At 35.8% G+C, this 25,269-nt stretch overlaps 1 protein-coding gene across 4 annotated transcripts in view; it reads left to right on the top strand.

Moving 5' to 3' along the window:
- Positions 1–25,269, top strand: part of LOC140751832 (protein SCAI-like) — a 194,805-nt gene that overhangs the window by 116,013 nt on the left and 53,523 nt on the right. For 2 of the 4 annotated variants that reach the window (XM_073085900.1, XM_073085898.1), the window contains exon 2: positions 21,101–21,159. The exons of the other annotated variants lie outside the window; for them this stretch is intronic. The gene's annotated coding sequence lies outside the window, so the exon portion shown is untranslated. The remainder of the gene's footprint in view (positions 1–21,100; positions 21,160–25,269) is intronic. 4 annotated transcript variants of the gene reach the window in all.

Here is a 25,269-nt window from a genome sequence, read left to right as displayed (position 1 = left end):
TTTATCACCATTTATGGAAAATCTACCCTTAAGAAGGTAAAGTAGGGATTGAAAGTTTGTTTGGAAGTTCGCCAATTTTGAAGCAGTCTATGAAATATAGTATTTAGCTTTTTGATTGAAAATAATAGAACACATGTTACACCGTTTTTTGAAAATCAACCCTTAAGGTCGTTTAATAGGGGATGGAACTTTATTTTAAAATCCGTTCATTTCGGAGCAAGGACTGTAAAAATTTACATTTAGCTTTCTGGTTCGAAATAGTAGAGCTACTTTTACACCATTTATGGAAAATCTATCTCTATGTGGTTAATATAGGGGTTGAAAGTTTGTTTAGAAGGAAGCCGATTATGAAGCAAAGTCTATGAAAATTAATGTCTGACTTTCTGGTTGTAAACAATATTATACTTATTTCCCCGTTTTTGCAAAATTAACCCTTAAGGACGTTAAATAAGGGTAGGAACTTTGTTTATAATCCGTTAATTTGGAAGGAAGCACTATGAACATTTTAATTAGATATAATGAAGCATCTGAGTCACTGTTTTTTTTAGATCAACCCTTCAGACGGCTATAAAAGGTATGCAGTATGCCTTTCTGTTTGGACACCAGTTTCAGCATTTTTAGCTTTTTTTTGTTAACGAGGGAGAACCTTCAAAAGGTACCCGGTACCGTCAAAGAGACACAGGGTTATGTGGGATTCTTGCCGCACTAAAACCCCCCCGGTGGCCGTCCTCGGCGCTGCGTAGAGGACTCCGGGATCTCCAACGGAACGCAACCGGAGTCCTCTTAGCACGGTGCCCCGTCGGGCTTCGCCCAGGTGAGCTTGACGCTCGCCACACCGTTTCGTGTGCACAACGGTATGCGACCACACATACCGCCGTCCATCCCGGGGCCGCTGGCCGGGCGGTTCGAGCTCCCACTCTTGCCGTCCGCAACCCCAGAAACACACTTTTAGTCGCCTCTTACGACAGGCAGGGGATACCGTAGCCCTATTCTGCTGCCGGAACTACAGGGACATCTGCATTTTAGCTACTCAACAATCAACCCCATTAGGATACTATAAAGAAAGTTTTTTTAAAAACCGTTATAGAAGTTATACTTCTTTTGGCGTGTTTGGTACAAGAGCAGAGTGCAGAAAGGATTATTGTAGGGCGATATTCCACGGGCCGTCGTAACATGTTTTTTAACATGGGAATGTAATGCGCGTGTTGAAGTGCAGAACAGCGGTTTTTTAGTAACGCGCAGATCCGCGGGTCACACGCCACCCATGGATCATGGGTTGCCGACCGCTAGCATTGAACATTAGCTTTTAGAAAATTTCTGATGAAATATTTATTGATACATATGTAAAAAGGGATGTTTTTGAAATTCCACTGAAAAGGTAAATTAAGTGTTATAAGTATTATACGGGAATCTTTTAGGTTCGAAGTTAGAAATGTCAAATTTCAGATAGCGGCTATTCACACGTAAGCACAACTACATTACAACGTCGACGGGTGCAAGTTTCATATACGATATACGATAATGCGTAATTTTATTCACATGGACCACATCCACTACATCGCAACCACCTTGGTTGCACTGCTTGCCGACATTTTGTCCTTGCCGTGGGGTACAGCTGTGTTTTTTTTTATAATATTGGAGTAGCAGACGAGCATGCAGTCCACCTGATGGTAAGTGGCTACTGCCGCTCATGGACATCTGTAATCAACTCCAGATAGAATTAGATATTCCTACCTGAGGTCGGCTACAGATGCGTCGCTACCCCTGAGGACTAAGCTGAAACGCCTCGCAAAAGTTTGTCTCCCTTACCACACCCTTCAAACCGGAACACAGCAGCGCCTAACACTGCTGTTATTAGGTAGAAATAGGTGTGGCGGTGGTGCCACCGGAGGCGAACCACAAAGGGTTCTACCACCTTCAGATGGTTATGCGTGGATGGTCATGTGGTTGACACATATCCCTTGGATAAAAATTTTGGGCTAGAACAGGGCTACAGTATCCCCTGCCTGACGTAAGAGACTAAAGGGGGACTTCTGGGGTTGCGAGCGGGAAGAATGGGAGCTCTAACTGGAAAGAACCACTGTATGTGAGGCCGCATACCTTAAGCTAAACACCAAAAGTTTTTTTTAGTGGTAGTTAGTAGAGGGGGTTTTAGTGCGTTAATAATTTGGTACACATATACGTTTGTGTTTTATTTTTCACATACCATGGGACCGTTATGATTTTTGAATAGTGATTAGGTATTTTATAGGTAAAAGGATAACATGGACGGTTCCTATTGAATAGTGTAAATAATAATCATTGTATTTTACATGAAACTTATAGGTATTTTAAAGAAGTTTCATTACAGTCCACTAATTAGAGTTTAGTGTATGTTTCTGAAGAAAGCTTGACCAAATTTTCGTTGAAAATGTTAAAAGTACAAATTTACAATTACAGTTATTTGTATCTCATATCATATTTTTACGCGGGCGAAGTCGCGGGTTCTGAAAATCGGCTACTATGTATTTTTCATACCCCTACGTGATAAGGGTTGTTCACTTTTAACATTTTTTCATTTATATGACAACACAACATTTGCCGGGTCAGCTAGTATACATATAAATAAAAGAAACAAATTGCAAGCCAAAGCTAAGAAGTATATTTTCGTAGGCTATTGCGAAGATACTAAGGGGTATAGATTATTAGACCCTGACAACCCTAGGGACTGTACTAAAGCTAGGGATGTTTCATTTTTAGAGGATAGATTTATGAATGTGTCAAATGATGATAATAATCATAAAGAATCATTTAAACGAGTGACTTTCAATTTAAATGACAAGGAACCTCCTAAGGAATCATCTACTGAGGAAAATATCTCAGTTACGGTTAATTCTGATGACACATCTTTAATTCAGCTTGAACCGAGATATAGCGTGATATCAGTACATGATTCTGACAGCGAGGAGAGTTTTTATTCAAATGATACTGCGGATAAAACTTATGTTCCAGAGGATGAGGAGTCATCTTCTAGTTCATACGCGGAAGAAGAAATGAACTCTGATTCTATGTTGTCCTATATGGTCAATGAAATGTCACGTAATACTGACGGTGATGAACCACAGACAGTAAAGGAAGCCTTGAGTGGTCCAGAAGCAGACAACTGGAAAAAGGCAATGCAAGATGAGTATAATTCATTTCTTGTCAACAAATGTTGGACACTTACTGATCGAATTAGTGGTCGCACACCGGTAAAATGTAAGTGGATATTTAAAAAGAAACTAGGTCTCAATGGTGAACTTCTTAAATATAAAGCTAGATTAGTAGCTAAAGGCTTCACACAAAAATACGGGATAGACTATAATTAGACGTTCTCTCCTGTTGTTCGTTATTCAAGTATTCGAACACTGTTAGCAATAGCTGCTGAATATAATATGGATATTCAACACTTGGATGTAAAGACAGCTTTTCTTCATGGTGATCTCCAAGAATTAGTATATATGGAGCAGCCGGAATCCTTTAAAATTAAAGGAAGTGAGAATAAGATTTTTAAGCTTAATAAAGCTATTTATGGCTTAAAGCAAGCAGCTAAAGCATGGAATGAGAAGATTAATATGGTTTTGTGTGACAAGTTAAAATTTTCGAGGTCAACATTAGAAGCATGTGTTTATTATAAACATAGCAAAGATAAGCTTATTATAATAGCACTTTATGTTGATGACATTTTGGTAATGTCAACACCTAATATTTTCAGGAAGTAATTGAAATTAAGAAGAAACTCAACAGTGAGTTCGAAATTACAGATTTAGGGCCAGCAAGACACGTCCTAGGAATGAGAATCTGTAAGTTGAAAGATAAGATAACCCTAGATCAAACTAACTATATTGAGAAAGTTTTACAGAGGTTTAAAATAGAAGATTGTAAACCCGCAGTGACGCCTATGGAGACTGGTATAAAACTTGAAAAATCACTTAATGATGAAAGTGGTAAGTTTGAGTACAGGAGTCTAATAGGATCGCTGATGTATATTACGGTAGGATCGCGTCCAGATATTGCACACGCGGTCAGCTATCTGAGCCAGTTTAACAATTGCTACAACAAATCTCATTGGATATGTGCCAAAAGAGTACTTCGTTATCTAAAAGGAACAAAAGAGTTATGTTTGAACTTTGAGAAGAGTGGAACAATAATAACAGGCTATGCAGATGCTGATTGGGGGAGAAATGACGTTGATAGAAAATCCTACACCGGGTATATCTTTCGAGTCGGTAAATCTGTAGTTTCCTGGGAGAGCAGAAAGCGGAGAACCGTAGCGTTGTCAAGTACTGAGGCGGAGTACATGTGTCTCTCTGACACTTGCAAGGAGGCTATTTTTCTTCGTAATCTTTTGCAGGAAATATTAGGTATGTCATCTAAAGTTACAATTTTTAATGATAACCAATCTGCACAAAAACTATGTAAGAATACTGTCTTTCATGCTAGAACTAAGCACATAGACATTCGCCACCATTCCATTAGGCAACACATTTGTAATGGTTTTATAGATGTAAAATATTTATGCTCTAAGAAAATGTTAGCCGATTTATTAACCAAACCATTGTCAAAAGAAATTCACAATAATTTTGTAAGTCAATTGTTCAAATGTTAAGTTAGTTGTTTTTAAAGATCTATTGTTATGTTGTATTAAGATTGTTAAAGTGTAAAGCGACACATAGTATAATTTATATTGGTTTAAGGGCTAGTGTTGAAGATACATATATAAACTCAATGGACGATACGAGCCAACCAGCGTAGCGAACGGACGTGTACAAAGCAAATATTAAATATTAAATAAACAGTGTTACACAGTTCATTACCCTATATTGAAAGAAACAAAGTACAATTTTGAATATTGCACGTTATCGGTTCAAAGAGTTAATAAGTACGAGCGAACGAGATAGAGGAACATCACTGCACGCGCGTGTTTGCCTTGCGTACCTACGCACCGAATAAGGTAGCGCATCTACTCACGAGCGGAGCGATAAGCAGAGCGGGTACGTCCTAAAACCGTTAATTTTATCTATCTAGAATCTTTCTAAGTGAAACTCAACATAAATTATGAGTGGTACTGGAGGTAATAGTGCTTCTCAACCTGAGTTATCAAAACTTGGAATCCATGACTCAGACTTGAAAAACATATCTCTACGGAAAAGAAAAACGCCTGAAGATGACTTCTCAAGACAACTAAGCGAATTCAAAAAAGAAATAGTGGAGATTCTGCAAGATTTTACTAAAACCCAATCCGATAGTGTAAATAATATAAGGCATGATATTTCTTTTATAAAAGAACAACTAATGGACATAAGAACCACTACAGATCGTTTAAATAGTGAAAATATTAACTTGAAACTAAAAATTGAAAATATTACAAGTAATATTGACGATAACCAACAAAAAATAAAAAGTCTAGAAGATGCTATACAACAACTTCAGCCTTCTGCCTTACCAGAAAGCTATCAAATATCATCTAACGACCGAGATGACATAACAGCCGAAGTGCAAGAGCGACTACTACGCAGTAAAAATGTAATTATTACTGGCATCTCGGAACCTCATATGACTGATATGAAAAAGAAGAGAGAATTTGATAGAGTTGAGGCTAAGAACATATTACGAACGATTTATCCGCAATGCCCAGAACCTGAGAAAATTCTACGCATCGGTAAATATGATACAAATAATAAGAAGATCCGTCCTATTAAAGTTTTGTTTCCATCTGCAGAAATAGCTAAAGTGATTCTGAGAAGGAAGACAGATATAAAAGATAAAAATATTAAAATTTACTCCGATCAAACACCAATTCAGTATCAGAATATATTAAACCTCAGAGAACAGTTAAAAAAGCGCACAGAAAATGGAGAAGTCGGCTTAATAATAAAATACGTAAAAGGAAATCCTAAAATTATACAACAACAATCAAAAAACTAAAAGAATCAGAAACTATCTTAAAAAATAAAAATGATTTTGTAACACATAAAGTCTGCAATAACTATTCTGAAATAATGATTAATAATAAAACTGTAAAATTTTTCTACGCAAACATACGGAGTATTGTTAAGTCAGGTAAACTAGATGAGATAAAATGTGTAATAAATTCTTTCAAGACTATTATCCATGTCATAGTGCTAACCGAAACATGGATAAAGAATGAAGAAGAAGCACGTAGATTGACACTCCCGAACTACACCCATTACTTCAATTACAGAACTAGCTCACGACGAGGAGGAGTATCAATTTACGTCCATAACAATTTAAAACATAACCTATTGGATGAACAATCTGAAGATGGGAATCACTTCTTATGGATTCACCTGGACACACTCTCTCTCAACGTTGGAGCTATTTATAAACAACCTTCATCAAACATTAGCAATTTTCTTGAGAAGTATAATGAACAGCTTTTAAAACAGAAACGTACACTAATTTTTGGTGACTTCAATTTGAATTTACTTAGCGCTGAAAAATCTGTAATTGAATATAAAGAATTACTCAGAGAGAATAAAATTAAAATTTTGAACAAGATTAACAAGAATTATTGCACACGTGAAACGACATCTTCGAAATCAATCATTGACCATATATGCACAAACCTACATGAAAACACATTCCAGATGACTGTTATTGAATCATCCCTCTCCGACCACAAACAAATATACCTAGAAATAAATAGACCCTATAAGGAACCAACAAAACGAACACAATATGAATCAATCAATTACACCAATCTGTACAAAAATATCGAAGAGAGCTTTGCAACTTTACAGACGAATAAATATGACGAATTAGAAACCAAACTAATGGAATTGATTATTAAAAACAAATCAAGAAAAACTAAGATATATAATCCACCTAGTAAAGGCTGGATAAACAATGACATCATTACTTTAATAAACAAAAGGAACGAGCTGTGGCACAATCTTAAGCAGACACCTACAAACGAACAACTTAGAAAGGACTTTATTCAACAAAGAAGCAATGTTTACACTAAAATACAATCAGCTAAAAATAAATACTATGCCATCAAAAACACTGCTTGTAAAAAAATCCAAGCCTCGCCATTCAGCTCTTCCACCGTAAAAAGTCGTGAGATTCATGCAATCCAAGTCGATTGATGCAGTCTCTACTTAAGATACCTTCTGTCTTAAGGTATTATCTCACTATCTAACCTAACAACATCTATGGGACCATATCAATATTAAAAATATTTTATGTTTCAAATAAATAGATTGGATTTGGCAATCGTACTAACCAAACTAATTTAATTTAATACACATATACTTGTGAGATATATTGTTTTTTTTTATAATATAGAGGAAACAGACTGAGCTGGAGCGCCTCGGAAAAGTATATCTTCCTTACCGCACTCTTGAAACTAGAACATAGCAGCGCTTAAGACGCAAAAAATGATCTAGCGGTGGTGCCGGTGCTGGAAGCGGTGATACCACAAACAGTTCACATTGTGTTTTAATCGCATCATATCGCAGCACATGAGTAACATTACTACGATTGCCAAGTCCAATCTATTTATTTGAAACATAAAATATTTTTAATATTGATATGGTCCCATAGATGTTGTTAGGTTAGATAGTGAGATAATACCTTAAGACAGAAGGTATCTTAAGTAGAGACTGCATCAATCGACTTGGATTGCATGGATCTCACGACTTTTTACGGTGGAAGAGCTGAATGGCGAGGCTTGGATTTTTTTACAAGCAGTGTTTTTGATGGCATCTCATTCCTTTTTGTAGGTATGCCTACTTTTTTTCTTTTCCGGGACCTTCTATTACTTAAATGTCAACAACAGATTTTTTTAAAGCCCTCTCACTGTCTTACGAGAATGAGCGTTCTTTTTGTAGTTATTGTAAGAATTATTATTTGAAGAGTATATTAATAAAACATATTTTCCGCTACACCACGTTTTTATTCATTTCTATTTTAATCTTGAGTCACCGAACAATATCATTTTATACACAACCAGTAATATAGATTACAATTTATATTAAAAAGGTTCTTACAATACGCCCCCTTTATCTATATTACCCACCTATAACAAAACTCTACATAAATACTACCAAACATAACTCTTTCGTGGAACTGGCTAAATAGTTGAATCTCCACTAAACTCTGACACGGTAGACTACTGTTACTATCTGAGTTACCTTTTGTTTATTTCAAATCAACCTCCATTGAAGTTGACACGGACTTACAAACGGACATACCAAATGCTTGCAATAATTTTCAAATACATTGTTTTTGGTCTCAAATAATCACTCAGTCATCTATAAGCATGTTATCACGCGCAGGTCCAACAAGAACTCAAGTTTGATTTTATTTTAGCACAAATTACGATTAGGCCTACACTCAGGCCGTTACAGGACCACTCTCTGAAATTAAATCACATGTTAAAAAGTTGTAAAATTTAGTTTATTTCCTCTCTCTAACAGGATAACGCCTATTACTATCATTACTTATATCAACAGATTCACGTTCCATTACTTCAGACTCGCTTACATCCGTCATAGCATTAGTCACATTACTTACATCAATTGTATCTGTAACCGCAAGCACACGTACACCTATATCACCTGTAACACCAGCATCAGTCATGCACTCTTTTCATTCATCATCACTTTCATTCAAACATGACAATAAATTAAATCGAAAAAGTTAATATTTTGACAACTGGAATTACTCCCGTTATCCTCAGGAAAAACATCGTCTAAAAACTTAACACTTCGACTGATTGTGATTTTACGTGTCTTCGTATTAAATAATCGATATGTTCTTATGAATATCCGACAAATATCATTGGTTTTGACTTTGCATCCTATTTTCGTCTTTTCTGTTTGGTATAAGAGTATACGCTGCACATCCAAATAAGCATAAATGGGTAACATCTACTCGTTTCCCAGACCATTTTTTTAGTGGCACGTAGTCTTTCACTGCCTTAGTCGGACTCCGGTTTTTGATATAAATCACAATATTTAACGCTCTTGCTCAAATTTGCTTCAATTTATTTATCGATAATAGTTCTGTTAGCTCTTTCAACTATACCATTCTGTTTGGTGGTATATACTATATATCGCCTTCTGATGTAGAATTTTATTTGTTGGCAAAAAAATATCGTAAGCTCTATTACAAAACTTCGTTCCACCACCTGATCTCATACACTTGTTCGACTTGCTAGTTGCCTTTTTAACGCGAACTTTATATTTTTTAAATTTTGTAAAGTCTCACTCTTATGTTTGAGAAAATTAACATATGTCATTCGAGTATAATCGTCGATAAATAATAACATGTACCTTGAACCGTTGAATGAAGTAGCTTCCATGGGACCACATAAACCTGTATGTACGATCTACAGTACATCGTTCGCTCCCGTTCAGAGTTTTGGAAATGGTTTCTTACTAGTCGACATATCCGTCGTAATGTTCACATCATCAAGACGAGTCACAATATTCTTTAAAATGCGCATATATTCCGGATTAGTACTAGCCCGTACGTCTTCTATGCCAATATTTATTTGACATTGTCAAATCACATATCGGTGATTTGACAAATTGTTCAAATTTATGTATACCATGTACGTTGTGGCCAGTTGCGATGATATTATCCATAGAGTTACTAATAGTGCAACCGTTTTTCAGGAAATTAACAGTAAATCCTTTTTCAGTAAGTTTATTCACCAATAACGAAATCATACTTAAATTATTAGTCTGTATTTGTCTTCTGCATTCAACCTGTAGTTATTTTTAAAATTATTACTTGCAAAGTATATTAATAATAAATATTTTCAGCTAGACCATATTTTTCACCGAACAATATCGAAAAGTGCATTAGCGAAAAGTGCTGAAAGGTGTTACGAGGCCGATTTTGATAAAAACTATAACTGCATCATTAGTTTTTAAAATATCTTTTTCCTTAGCCGGGAATCGAACGAGTTCAGTTTTAAAAAAATACACCCTCTATATTATTCCACTATATGATAGTGTCGCTTATAAGGATAAAATTCTGGAAAGTAATGGTATGTTATGACAAATTAAAGTAAAAGGAAAATTTTGAAGAAAATACATATATTTTCATACCTTGGCATACTAATCCTTAAGGATTATACATAACATATGACTTATGTTTAATTCTTTAGGACTATAGATAAGTCATAAAATTGAAAAATTTTGCTGGTTAATCAACTAATTCTTCGATGTTATGGCCATGACTTACGGCTTAGTATGAGAAAGTAATAGGTTGGCAACTAAGTTACCGCCGAGGATTTATTTTTTAATAAAAATAGATAACTGATTAATTAGTAAATTCTTATTTTTCGTTGTTTACAACTTCGTAATAACGTTGAATATGATTTTCAATATCTCTTTGTTAAGTAATCACTCGGATTTGACTCGAAAAAGTCATTCTCGTAAATTGTCAACTTTACATCTGTATGTAAACTCCGCATACGCATAGCAAGTTACAAACGCATAGCAATTTACAAATCTATTATAATGGTCCTAAAAATAACCTTAACTAAGTCGAACATAAAAATATAAATTCTTGGAGAACAAAACGTCCGCTTTCGAATGATTTAAAACATAAGGCCAAAAAATTGTTAATATGCGAAATGTTTAAATTGATGAATGGCGGTAACCTAACTGCCAAATTATTATGAAAAAAAATAAATTTTCTTAAAAATGAGGCTTTTCCTTTACTTTGTCATTTATCATTACTTTCAAGAATTTTATCCTTATAAGCAACACTATGAGGTAGTGGAATAATATAGAGGGTGTATTTTTTTCAAATATTACGTAAGTTGAAAACATGATTTTTTGTATGTGTAGATATTGGTTTGTCTTTAATGCCATTTGGTAGGTTTAGGTCTAAAACGGATAGGGCAAAAGGAATTGTGTAATTAGGGTAATCCGTTTAAAAGTTATTAAGGATTTTACATTGTGAACTTTGTAAAATTTTATAATTATGTATGCTTATTTTCATACAGACATATATTTAAGCGCAACAAGAGCGAAATTTGCCTAAACATTTGTTTCCTTGGAAACAAACTTATTATTATTTTATAATACGGTGACAGTTGCTTTACCTCGCGACAGTTATTGTATTTTGTGTATGTTACCGTTAGATTGCAGAATACGTTCGCATATACATTAACTAGTTAGTCTCAAGATTAGCTAGAAGATAATAATATGCAGATTAACTATGTATTAAAATTCGAAACATCTTTTCAGACTTTCTTTCGTTCGTTTCGACTTTCGTTCTTAGGGCTAAAACATATGCCTTTTTACGACATAACGACGTATCGTGACACATAGCGACATCATGCCGCAAAGCGATATTGTTTCTTGAAAATATGCAATGTTTGTCGTAAATTCATGACACGACGAGGCATCATGGCATGCACGAAACGACGTCAAGGGGTGAAAATTGATACAATCTTCGTTTTGTACTTTAGGTAATGGGCAAGCTAATCTGCGTTTTATCTGATTAGGCACATTAGCCGTAACATATTATTTTTATTCTCATGACATTTGTCAGAAATTTGGAATGTTTTTGATATTATATTACTTTTTAGGATTCCGTACCTAAAGGGTAAAAACGGAACCTATTACTAAGCTGTCCGTTTTTCTGTCTGACATAGAGCTCTATTTCTGGAACCTTAATAGATATAAACTTATTTTTTTTACGGAATATGTATAATGATGGCCACTTTAACAACAAGTACTAAAAATAAAAAGAAAAACTTTCAAATAAAGGAGAGTTTTTTTTTTCTTTATGAGGAGGAAATCTTCAAAAGGTACCCGATGACGTGGAAGTGACTCGGGGTTATGTGGGACTTTTACCGCACTAAAACACCCCGGTGGCCGTCCTCAATGTTTGTTGGAGAACCCTGGGATCTCCGACGGAACGCAACCGAAGTCCTCCAAGCGCGATGCCCCGATCGAGCTCTGCCCTGGGGGAGCAGGTTTCGCTCCTCCCAAAGTATCCGGTGTTCACGACGGTATGCGACCACACATACCGCCGTCCTTCCCGGGGACACTTATAGGACGGTTCGAGCTCCCACTCTTGCCACGCCCAACTCCGGAAGCCCCCTTTTAGTCGCCTCTTACGACAGGCAGGGGATATCGTAGCCCTATTTTAGTCCAGGAACTACAGGGACAAACATATAAGGACCTGCTATTTTTTGGCGTTTTTCACTTTATCGTTTTTTTTATCTATTGAACCGTAATAGATGTTACAGTTGACATTTTCACAATGCATTCTATGGCTGCTATAATATCAATTAGTAAATATAAAAAACACATGTTTTTTTGGTACGGAACCCTCAGTGTACGAGTTCGATTCGCACTTCACCCATTATTTGTATTGAAGTTAAGTTGAAGTTGGAATTGAATACTTCTTTTGTCTCGAGAATAAAAACAATTGACGTCGCCTATAATAGTAGGGGAGCCCAAGAGGGGATTTCGAGAGTGACTCGAACGCGGCAGATTAAGATATGGAAGATACCTTACATCCTATAGAGTATCTTAAACCATCCATTTGGAGGGTTCGCACGGGGAAAAATCGTGAAATCTATAGTAGCTTAATTACATGCTCAAAACAATAAATTTATAACAATCTGACGATTTGAGGGTGGCGTAATAGGGTTGCAAAAAAATCGTACCTGGACATACTTGAGCGCGGTATTTTTTTTTTAATATAAAGGAAATAATGCTAGAAAACGGGTAACATCATAATCATACCACACGTTTATGTAGTGCAAAAACAGTCATTTAAAAAGAGAATATGTACATACACTATCTGATAGCGTCACTGAAAATACATTTTTTTTTTCAAATCGTCGGTATAAAAAGACCCCTCCACTAAATCTACCTATTTCTACCTAATAACAGCAGTGTTAAGCGCTGCTGTGTTCCGGTTTGAAGGGTGTGGTAAGGGAGACAGACTTTTCCGAGGCGTTCCAGCTTAGTCCTCAGGGGTAGCGGCGCATCTGTGGCCGACCTCAGGTAGGAATATCTAATCCTATCTGGGGTTGATTACAGATGTCCATGGGCGGCAGTAGCCACTTACCATCAGGTGGACTGCATGCTCGTCTGCTACTCTTATATTATAAAAAAAAAAAAAAAAAAAAAAAAATCGTCAGATGAAGGGTTATGAGAAGTAAAACATCAGCTGGAATTTCCTGTATAATAATCTTACGCCCTCGAGTGTGTCAAGATAACGATTTTTTTTTTGCATTTTCGAAGAGTCGAATCGAATCGTCAGTCTCTCGAATGGGCGACTCATCTGGGGTAACTTAATATCCCCTTTTGAAAATCTAATGCACTGGTGTAATTTCTTTCTCCATTTTTACCTCTCGTATGGCTGCAAACCAGCAGGTAAACATATTTCTGCTGCGCCTTGAGTATGTCCGTCTGACTCATTTTTTTTACATCTTTCGAATCCTCTAGAAGCTATTCCCATCGTGAATCGAAAAATATCATACAAACTTTTCTTCACTCACTAAAGTGTAATCCATACAATCGTATAGGTCCAAACGACGCTCGAGTTTCTTTCCATTAACCATCATGGGCTCCCCTACTACTCGTACATTTCGCGAACAGGAACACAGATTCATTAACTGCAAATGTAACTTTGTAATCCTATATACTTATATAGGATACAAAGTTATTTTATGTAGTTGGTGTATCTAGATAACCGGAAAGAAATTGCAAAATATTATAGTTTTTCCATGAGTTATATACTAAACACTAATTGTATTCTCAATCTTAACCTTCTATGTCTGCTAGAAGTGCCTTAACATTTTGATGATCGGTCAGTCAGTGAGTGACAAAATTACGAACTTTGACTACTTGTAATTCTTAAACTACTGGTTCAAATTAAATGAAATTGGTAATACACCGTGTCTATACAATGCTTGCTTGGCTCCTGAAAATTCAGGCTTCTAGCTTCATATGCAACGAAGTTACAGGGGGTCAAAAATGGGCCGAATTGCTTCGGGAAAAGTATGGTACGGCCGTGCCGCTTCTTTTGGCTCGACTTGGCGGAGGCACTGCCGTGCCTCCAGATTACAAACGTTTCGAAAACTGTAGGAAAAACACTTTAAAAATGTGGCAACTTATCAACACGCTATCTAATAATAAGACTGATAAAATAAATAATCCTATAAAATTATGATCCTCGTCAGGAGTACTGATGGATACTCAAGATATTTGTGAATGCTTTAACTTATTCTTCTCTAACATAGGAAGTGAACTTGCTAATAAAATACCTAAGAAATTTCGTAATAATCAAATATATAAAACGACACACCAAAAAATTAACAAACAATTAATAAAAATGGAACCTACAACTACCCAGGAAGTACTTAAAATAATTAATAATTTGAACCAAAACACAAGCTCCGGCATAGATGGGATATCATCAAAAGTTATTAAATATATTAAAAATTTTGTTGCAGAACCCTTAGCTACGTGTTTTAACGAATGTTTAAATATAGGATATTTTCCTGAATCTCTAAAAGTAGCGAAGGTTACCCCTATTTACAAAACTGGAAATAAAATGGATCCTACAAATTATCGACCCATATCTGTGCTCCCAATAATCTCTAAAATACTTGAAAAAATAATACATGCCCGGCTTAATACCTTTTTAACCAATATCAATTTTCTCTACGAAAAACAATACGGTTTCCGACCCAAATCTAACACAATTTCCGCGACTGTTGATCTGGTGACAAACATCAAACTCAATATTGACAAACGAAACATATCACTTGGCATATTTATCGACCTAAAAAAAGCGTTTGACACGGTCAGTCACGAGTTACTTTTGATGAAGTTGCGATCAATTGGAATATCAGGATCAGCATACGATATAATAAAATCATACCTAAGCAACAGATATCAAGTTGTTAAAATAGACACTTATCAAAGCGAGCCTAAATTGATAACCTGTGGAGTACCCCAAGGCTCAATATTAGGCCCATTACTTTTCTTAATATATATTAATAACATATGTGAAATTGGTTTAAAAGGAGAAATCACCTTATATGCCGATGATACAAGCCTGTTCTACCATGGTCATTCCATAGATGTAGTTGTAAATGAGGCACAACATGATTTAGACATACTACATACATGGCTACAATCAAACCTATTAACAATTAATACTCAGAAAACAAACTATTTACCAATTATTTTTGCTGCTAAAAACAAGAAAATAGGCAATTACACTCCTTTATCAATAAATGGTGAAATACTCTGTAGAGTCATGCAAGAAAAATATCTAGGCTTACTTTTGGACAATCAACTCAATTGGAAACCCCATATTGAAAAAATACGTAGCAAATTAATATCATTAACAGGTGCACTTCGAGGCATAACAAGATGTCTCCCTAAACATGTTCGATATGCTATTTACAATTGCCTTGTCAAGCCTCATTTAGATTATTTAATACAAATATGGGGATCAGCTGCAAAAAGCAATTTACAAAAGTTACAAGTGTCACAAAATAAACTTATAAAAACACTCTTCCAATATAATTTTTTAACATCGACAAACAAAATTTATCAAGAAACGCATTTAATGAATCTTTTTCAAATATATAAATACAACACCTGTATTCTTATAAGAAAAATACTAAATAAAGACATACATTCACAAATTACTTTTACTAAAAGAATGGATCATCATAAACGAATAACCAGACAAGCTAATAATATATGCTTAATAAATCCTAGGACTAAACAATACGGTAAAAAGAATATTTTTTTCGACGGAGCCCAGCTCTATAATAAATTGCCTAAAGATATAAAATATGCTAAAACACTACCTACATTTAAAAAACTACTAAAAAGCCACATTTTAAAGAATTTTTCCCTAACCTAAATATTGTAATCTGGTGAACGTTATTATTATAAAAACCTACACATCGTACTTGATTTTTAGCATACAATAAAACACTACATGCATAAATATACATAGACACACACTTAATAATACATACACAAACACCTGGGCGCGCACACACATACACACACCCACACACACACACCAACACACACACACACACACACACACACACACACACACACACACACACACACACACACACACACATGCATATATGCACACATAATCAACATTTACATATGGAATCATCTCTAAAAATACATGTTAAAAAAAAAAAAAAAAAAACAATAATACAATAGAAACACTTTAAAATAACGGTATATAATAATAACAATAATACACAATAACTGTATGATAGCGTAGGTTTATATAAATACTCAACTAATCATAATTACCATTCACTATGGTATTAGCCTTAATAAACAAACAATTCATTCACGCTACGCATACCTACGAATCAGTTGCACACTTGATAATTTACTTTTTTACACTCACCCTCTAACTAGCAATATCATAATATGTTAATTGGCTCACGAATTTTTTATTATGTAATAATTTTAAGTTTCTCAGTAAGCGATTTTTGTAAAATCTTTTGAGAAAATAAATGTCTTAACCGTATGTAAATTAATTTACTTTTAAATATATCTATGTGTCACTCTTTGATTTGATCAGTCTGTCTGTCAAGTGTATGTATAATGTAGTGTACAGATTCCAAGTAATATATCGTGATTAATCCTGCAAGTTCGTTTATATTATCCTATAACTCCTTCAAAGAGGAAGTCAGGAATAATCTAAAATCATATTCTCGTCAAATAAAGAGGCACTTCAACGAGTATGCTGGTAAGCTTATGAAATCCACCCGCACTTTTACGCTCATCAAAGGAGAGCTACTTAGGAAACCTCATAACCTCTATGCCTAGACAGGAAGATTGCAGGGAAACCCGAGATAATAATGAAGAAAAGGATACGGATATTAATATACTTTTCTTAATATATTTTTCTTTTAAGGTTTAAATAAATTGTTTAGTTATAAGTAACGCTACTTTGAGGTGCATTAATAATGGTGCAATAAAACATTTAAACAGAAACAGTATTTTTAACCGACTTCCCAAAGGGAGAGAGGTTATCTATTCGTCGCGTATATATATATATATTTTATGTATGTCCAGCGATATTTTCGCGATGCCGCGACCGATCGACATGATTCAACCGCCATTGTGTGCGGCTAGTTTCACAGGGGGTCCCATTTCGAGGAAATTTGAAAATGTTTGCCAGTTTTCCCGGAAAATTGGAAAAACCTGATTTATTTTAAACTTGAATAACTCGAGTATTTTTTAACTAATTTCAATTTTCTTTTTTTCATATGAAAGGGTATTTCATTGCAGTACTTGACATGGGTATAGTCTGATGATTAAAACTTTGAGCTATGGGGTGCAACTCATCATCACTACCCCTGTTTTTTACATATTTTATGATATCTTACCTCCTGGCCATCTAATCCTCATGAAAAATAAATTGAACATTGAATATCTAGATTAACATGATATGATGGAAAATGTGATCTTCAACTCTTCAATCCTGATAATACAGAGGTGCCTCTTGCCTCAACCATACAAGTTAGGCATTTGGAGCTTACGAATATTTAATAAGGTTGATAAGCAGGAAGTATGATGGAAAAATCGACCTTCAACTCTTCAACCCTGATAATGCAGAGGTGCCTACTGCCTCAACGATACAAGATAGGTATTTGGAACTCACGAATATTTAATAAGGTTGATAGACAGAGATGTATGATGAAATATTCGACCGTCAACTCCTCAACCCTGATAATGCAGAGGTGCCTACTGCCTCAACGATACAAGATAGGTATTTGGAACTCACGAATATTTAATAAGGTTGATAGACAGAGATGTATGATGGAATATTCGACCGTCAACTCCTCAACCCTGATAATGCAGAGGTGCCTCCTGCCTTAACGATACAAGATAGGCATTTGGAGCTTACGAATGTTTAATAAGGTTGATAGACAGAGGTATATGATGGAATATTCGACCTTCAACTCTCTAACCCTGATAATGCAGAGGTGCCTCCTGCCTCAACCACACAAGTAAGGCATTTGGATCTTACGAATGTGTGATAAGATCCTTAAGTAGATACATATGATGGAAAATATGACCTTGAACCTTCAACCCTGATGATGCAGAGGTGCCTTCCATGTAAAGTATATAGAAAATATATTCGTTGTAATGATGTTGTTAGACAGAGACATATGATGAAAAATTTGACCTTCAACTCCTTAGATCTGATGATGCAGAGATACCACCAGCCTAAATCACATGGATAAGCCATTAAATGCTTTCACACATATTTTACAGTTCCTAATCAGATAAATGTAATGTAATGTAATGTCAAAAAAAGTCGGCGCTTATACTGGACACGCTGTTTACGCCATTATCCAACGAAATATATTGAGCGCCGATTTCAGAACTATGTACTAAACCAACATTTATTTGAATTATTTTTTACTTTGTAGTGACATAGAATTCGGTTTTATCTATCTATTATATTATTCTCCTATTTATTTAACATAGAAAAACAACGTAAATACGTATGGCTGTTCAATACGTGGAAATGAACAAATATTTTTGTAAATATATGAAGTTTTTGGACTGGAACGACTGTGTCATTCATCTATCCATAGGTAGTTATTACGAGTATATTAAAGTAAATTCCCCCGCCGACTCTGCCTGTATAAAAGCGATAAACTCAAAAACTACTAAACCAATTCTCATGCAGTTTTACCAATAGATGGCATGTTTCTCGGGGAAGGTTTCGTGTATATTTTATTAAGATTTTCAGTGATAGATAGTTAAGAAACATGGCCTCTCGATCGAGGGGTCCGAGGTTCAAATCCCAGGCACGCACCTCTGATTTTCAAAAATATGTGCGTATTAGAAATTAATAATCACTCGCTTAAACGGTGAAGGGAAACATCCTGAGGAAACCTGCATATCTGAGATATTTATAAAAAAAATAAAATCTCAAAGGTATGTGAAGTCTACCAATACGCACTTAGCCAGCGCGGTGGTCTATGACCTAACCCTTCTCATTCTGAGGGGAGACCCGTGTCCAGCAGTGGGACAGTAATGGGTTGCTGATTATGATTTTCAATGGATTTATAAGAAACGAAACATAATTCAATTTCATAGAAAGATTGTTTCTTAATATCAACCCTAATTCAAGCAGCTACTTTCCCTAAAGATAACTTAAATCGGTGTCCTAATTTTCCTCTGAAGATTACGTATAATGTGTAGCCGTCAGTGTAGCGTTGTTTATTTATAGTTTACTAGCAGAAGCCGCGGTTTCGCCCGCGTAAAAAATATGATATGACATACAAATAATTGTAATTCTAAATTTGTACTTTTAAAAATTTTAACGACAATAATAGGTACATTAATATATAATGAATAAAAGCTTTTTTTCATATTTTTTTCGACACTATGTACGTAAATTGGTCAAGCTTTCTTCAGAAACATACACTAAAACTGTAATTAGTGGACTGTAATGAAACTTTTAAGAGCAGTGATAGCCTAGTGGTTAAGAAACTCGGCCTCTCGATCGAGAGGTCCGAGGTTCAAATCCCAGGCACACGCACCAATGATTTTTCAAAGTTATGTGCGTATTAGAAATTAATTATCACTTGCTTTAAACGGTGAAGGAAAACATCGTGAGGAAACCTGCATACCTGAGAGATTTGTAAAAAAAAATCGCAAAGGTATGTGAAGTCTACCAATACGCACTTGGCCAGCGCGGTGGACTATGGCCTAATCCTTCTCATTATGAGAGGAGACCCGTGCCCAGCAGTGGGACAGTAATGGGTTGTTGATGATGATGATGAATGAAACTTTTTTAAAATATAAGTTTCATGTAGGATACAATAATTATTATTTACACTATTCCATAGGAACCGTTCATGTTATTCTCTGAACCGTAAAGTACCGCCCATAGTCACCGCTATGCAAAAATTATAACGATCCCTTGGTATGTGAAAAACTAAACACAAACGTATACATGGGAGCCGTATTGCAACTTTATGGTGGCAACCGTATGGGAAATTGTTAACGTACTTAAACCCCCTCTCACAACTTTTGATTTCTTCGACTGATTTGGTTATTTAGTCTTAACTCATTAATCTCCGATGAAAATTCGAAACCTTGTGCCAATTTTACATATGTGTTTAAGGCTTCTTCCAATTCTGTTGTAGTTAAATAAGTCCTCCTAACTCTTGGAACGTCGCCCCTTTTGCTAAACCTTCTAATATAAGCAACCACCCGAATCAATTTATTTAGCGAGGAATATTTTTCGAGAATTGTTTCGCCTACGGTGCCTACATGAGTTCTTATCAGTTCTTCTTCATGCGTCTCATTTTTTGTAAATCGGGCATATGGAACATCTTTCTCCCATAAGAATTTTGGGCCAAATTTCCACAAATGGTGTTGCGAAAAATCCGCCGGTGAAACGCCACGGGATGCGCAATCTTTTGCTGCTGGATTATCTTTTGTCGAAACATGTGCCCAGTGTGAAGATTCCAGAGTTGTGTGAATCTCTGCAACTCTGTTGGCTACGAATATCTTCCAGATGCTGGCATGTTTGTTAATCCAAGCAAGTACTACTGTCGAATCCGTCCAAGCTCTCACGTGGTTTCTTGGTACCTTCAATACTTCAGCAATCTCCATTATCAATTTAGCTAATAAAATTGCGCCACATAGTTCTAAACGCGGTATGCTAACTTGTTTCACAGGCGCTACTCTCGTTTTTGTTGTAACTAAACCAACATGGATGGCTCCTGACTCATTTATCACGCGTAAATATACCACTGTTGCATATGCTCTGTTAGATGCATCCGAGAATCCGTGCAATTCGATCACATCATTTAAATTAGTGTTTAACCACCGTTCCAAATGAAATTCAGCAAGATGTACCAAATCATTGCGGTAAGTATACCAGTCTTTTAAAATATCCTCTGTAGGTTTTTCATCCCATCCTGTTACGGCTATCCACAATCGCTGTATGAATTTTTTTGCTTTTATTACACATGGTGCTATCCAACCTAATGGGTCATATAGGCGCGTTACGTCCGATATAATTTTTCTTTTTGTTACAGGTGCAGACGGCGGCGGCAGCTTCACGGAGTACTGGAATTCATCGCGAGTTCTGTTCCAGGTAAGTCCTAGTATTTTAACTATATTATCTAACTTTGTCTCTAATTGCTTAGTGTCTTTCTCCTCTATCCTATTATTTTCCCCGTTTTCCTTTCTATTCAAATCCTGTAGTAATTCTTCCCTATTAGTGGACCACTTTTGCAGAACAAATCCCCCTTCCTTTAGCAGTGCATCAATTTCCTTAATTAACTGTATCCCTTCTTCTATATTTTAGCAACCGGTCAAAAAATCATCCATGTAGAACTCCCGTTCCACCCTTTCCGCGGCTTTAGGGTATTTGAACTTGTAGCCATTGGCGACTTGATTTAGTGTTTTTACGGCCAAATATGGAGCTTGAAGGATCTTCGGGTTTATCTCTCCACACTATACGCTGAAAATCACAATCTTCGCTTGCTACTCTCACCATACGGTACATCTTCACGATGTCCGCTATCAAACATATAGGGTATGTCCTCCAATTTAAGATCAAGTGCTGTAAGTCGGGTTGTAAGGTAGGTCCAATCATTAAACTATTATTCAGTGATGCGCCATTGTTGTTTTTACGTGTGCGCCATTATAGACTCCTTACGTGTATTATAAGGGTCTAAGTTCAAATCATTACAAAATTTCCACCATAATTTATACGTGCCGTTATACTGTTGCATGGTACTTTGTGCAACTGAAGACAAAATTATGTCTAATGCTACTTCGGGAGTGCCTTTCCCCAGGAAAGCTTCCCGGAGAGCCTCGCGACACCCAGGATAAATTTGAATTGCTGTCTTCTCCTGAAAGAGAAATTTAAAAGATGTTGATTAGCGTTCAAATAGACAATTTTTGAAGTGCACATATCTCTTAATACTGGGTACCAAGGCTGAGAAGGCCAGTACGGAAATACTAATAAGCCTTCTGCTTCGTCTGCTTTAATCTTATGAAGGCATTTTAAAATTAACGAGAAAGGCGGGAAAGCATAAAAGAAATAGGGGTTGTCACACTTGGCATTGGCGCGAGAAGCGAATAGATCTATATCAGGTTTTCCTAAATTACGTGTAATATAAAGAAAGGCTGTTTTTGAGATCTCTAGTACTGTATCTATATTTTTCTTACGTGATTCCTGGTCTGCTTCCACGTTTTCTTTGGTATTTATATATGCTGCATATAACCATAGTCTTCTCTTCTCGCACCATTGCCAAATGTTTCTTGTGATTTCATATAAATGGGGGAATTGAATTCCTCCCATACGATTTACATAACTAATAGCAGTGGTGTTGTCACACCTTAACAAAATTGCGCAATCAAATTTGTTCCGAGCAAACGTCTTTAAACTAAGGTATGCTGCTTTGAGTTCTAAATAATTTATATGGAATCCAACCTCTTCTGGTTTCCATTTCCCGCCAGTGCGTAAGTTATTGCAAAACGCACCCCAACCCTGCCTTGACACATCTGAGAAAATTTCTAAAACAAATTCTGGTTTTTCAATTTTATTTCGTAATATATAAATATTTTTAGCCCACCAAAGTAAATCTGGTAAAATATTACTTGAAGGTGTGAATTTTGCGTTGTAATTGTTATGATGTTGAACTTAAGCTAAATGTTTTTCGCGTTCTAATAATTTTGTATACATCCAGCTGTAACCCACAGCAGGACATGCTGCTGTAAGCACTCCAATCAAATGTGAAAATTCTCGGATTGTACATCGAGGCAGACTGAGATATTGGTGTACAAGATAATAAATATTATTCTGTTTTTCTAATGGCAATTCTATAGATATTTCTAAAGAGTTAAAAACAAAACCCAGATATTTGCATTTAGTTTTAGGATATAAATTACTTTTTTCGTAATTAATAACAAAGCCCAAACATTCTAATAGTTTTCTCGTTTCTGTAACATTCGTTTGACATTCTGTAAAATCTAGTCCCAAACATAAAATGTCATCTAAATAAACAACTGATTTAAAACCCTGGCTTTTCAAATGAGCTACAACAATTTTCATAATTTTTGTAAATGTTCTAGGGGCCGTAGAAAGGCCATAAGGCATAGCTTTAAATTCGTATGTTACGTTTTGGAATTGAAATCGTAAGAATTTCTTATCATTTGACTTAATTGGTACTAATAAATACGATTCTTTTAAATCTATTGTTGCCATGAAAGACCCTTTCGATATAAGCATAACGGCTGTCCTATAATCTTCCATTTTAAAATGCTCCTTCTCAACGAATTTATTGAGATTTTTTAAATTTAGTATAAATCGAGAATCTCCGTTAGGTTTTGGTGTCAAAAATATATCAGATATATACTGATCTCGAGATGATTCGCAAATGGATATAGCCTCTAGGTCCAGTAATTTTTTAATAGTATTACACATTTGTATTTTTTTCTTTTAATGACCATTTACGACAACTACTGTTACTTTTTCTTACTTTTTTACTAAAAGGAATGCAATAACCATCTCGAATCCAATTTTAAACTACCCTATTATTAGTTATATTACGCCAACAGTTATAAAAATATTTTAATCTCCCGGCATGTACCTCTATGTCCGAGGACCTGCACGCGGAGGTCTGTTCCAAATTCTGGTTGGAGTGAAGTTACTCTGGGACATCGGGGGCCTCTGGGTCTTCCTGGGCCCTCCTCGCCCGCCCCCCCCCCCTGTTCGCCGAGCGAGAAGAGCCTTTCACGTTTCCCTGCGTCCTTGTCGAGCGAGATGAAGATGGACCCGGGTTATTTTTTAACTCGGGTTTCTTAATTTGAGAGCCCTGTTTCTCAATAGCTTTTGAAGCTTTGATTTTTTCGGGAAGATCACTACCGAAAAGCATCTCATCTCTTTCACTCTCCTGGATTAGGTTTAGAAAAGATTTTTCCAGACCTTGTGTTAATGACTTCGTTCTAGTTTGGGTCTCCAACGCGTGTAAGTCTGACAGGATCCTACAAGCATCTGACAGAAATTTGATTGCTTGTACTTTATTATCACTCGTTAACAGTAAAGACATAGCTCTGTTTATAGCTGTAAGGCCTACCCCTAATTGTTGTTGAGAGCACTCAATCTTCTTATCTCGAGCGCGAGCAAATTCAGACACTGCTGCAGCTATTTCTGGATTTAATCGAGGCGCTCTGAACAGTTTGCAATTTTGGGGCGTCGCATAATCTAAAAAGATTTTTTCTTTTAAGTCTTTATCTGAGAGGCCCTTCTTAAGAATCGGGGGCCACCTGAGGGCTAAGTCAGGGTGGATATCTGCCCCGTAAATCACCTGTTCAGGTTCGAGGTCTCCCAAGGCTGTTAATACTTCAGGATCCAAAGAAGGCAACACCTCCTGAGCTTCATCCTGGATCCCATTTTGAACCAATAGTGGGGCTTCCCCACAGGCATTATTTGGATTTTGCACATTGTTGTAAGACTGAGTTATTGGTGTTGTTATCTAAAAGCAAGCGATTGTATTTGTGAATAAAGGAAGGCCATTTGGTTGTTGGATTAATTGTATAAAAGCAATATTTTTATGCCCAAAAACGGATATATTATGTTAACTGGTTAACTCATAGTTAACTCTGTCATCATATTTGTACCCACTGGTTAACTCGCGGTTAACTCTGGGGCCAAGAAAGCTTTTTGGTTAACTCGCGGTTAACTCCAAAGCGATTTCCGTATATTTATTCTACGATATAAGACGTGTACAATTTCTTGCAACCATATTACAAAATTGTAAATTTATGTGGGTACTTAAGGAATAAAATTCTCTTACCAGATATATCTTCAACATCTGACGAGTCCGAGTAAACAATAATCCTATTCCGACGTTTCACGTTCTTATTTTGTAATTTTTGTATTTTCCTTTTATAAAAACTGATTTTATCTTCCGCGCTTCGTTTCAGCATCGTAAACAAGTAATTTAATTAAAAAATCAAAAACCCGACTGCACTAAACAGGCTGAAGTAGAATTTCCAAAAACGGTGAAATAGGCGTTTCATTATTTTTAAATACAAAGTTTCATAGTAGGTATCTGCTTCAAAATCAAAAGATGTTCAAACAATATTATCCTATTTTATCCTCGTAGTGCGAAATTACGCTATATAAATGACATATGAGTATTTCCTTTGTTTTGATACCCTACTCGATAGGTTTGGTATTTTTTTAAAACGT

The sequence above is a fragment of the Epargyreus clarus genome, unplaced genomic scaffold (genome assembly GCF_041222505.1).
Source record: "Epargyreus clarus isolate Ecla_fem2 unplaced genomic scaffold, WU_Ecla_fem_2.2 ptg000023l, whole genome shotgun sequence".
Lineage (NCBI taxonomy): Eukaryota > Metazoa > Arthropoda > Insecta > Lepidoptera > Hesperiidae > Epargyreus > Epargyreus clarus.
The sequence above is the reverse complement of the archived record's forward strand: the minus strand, read 5'-3'. Positions and strand labels throughout refer to the sequence as shown.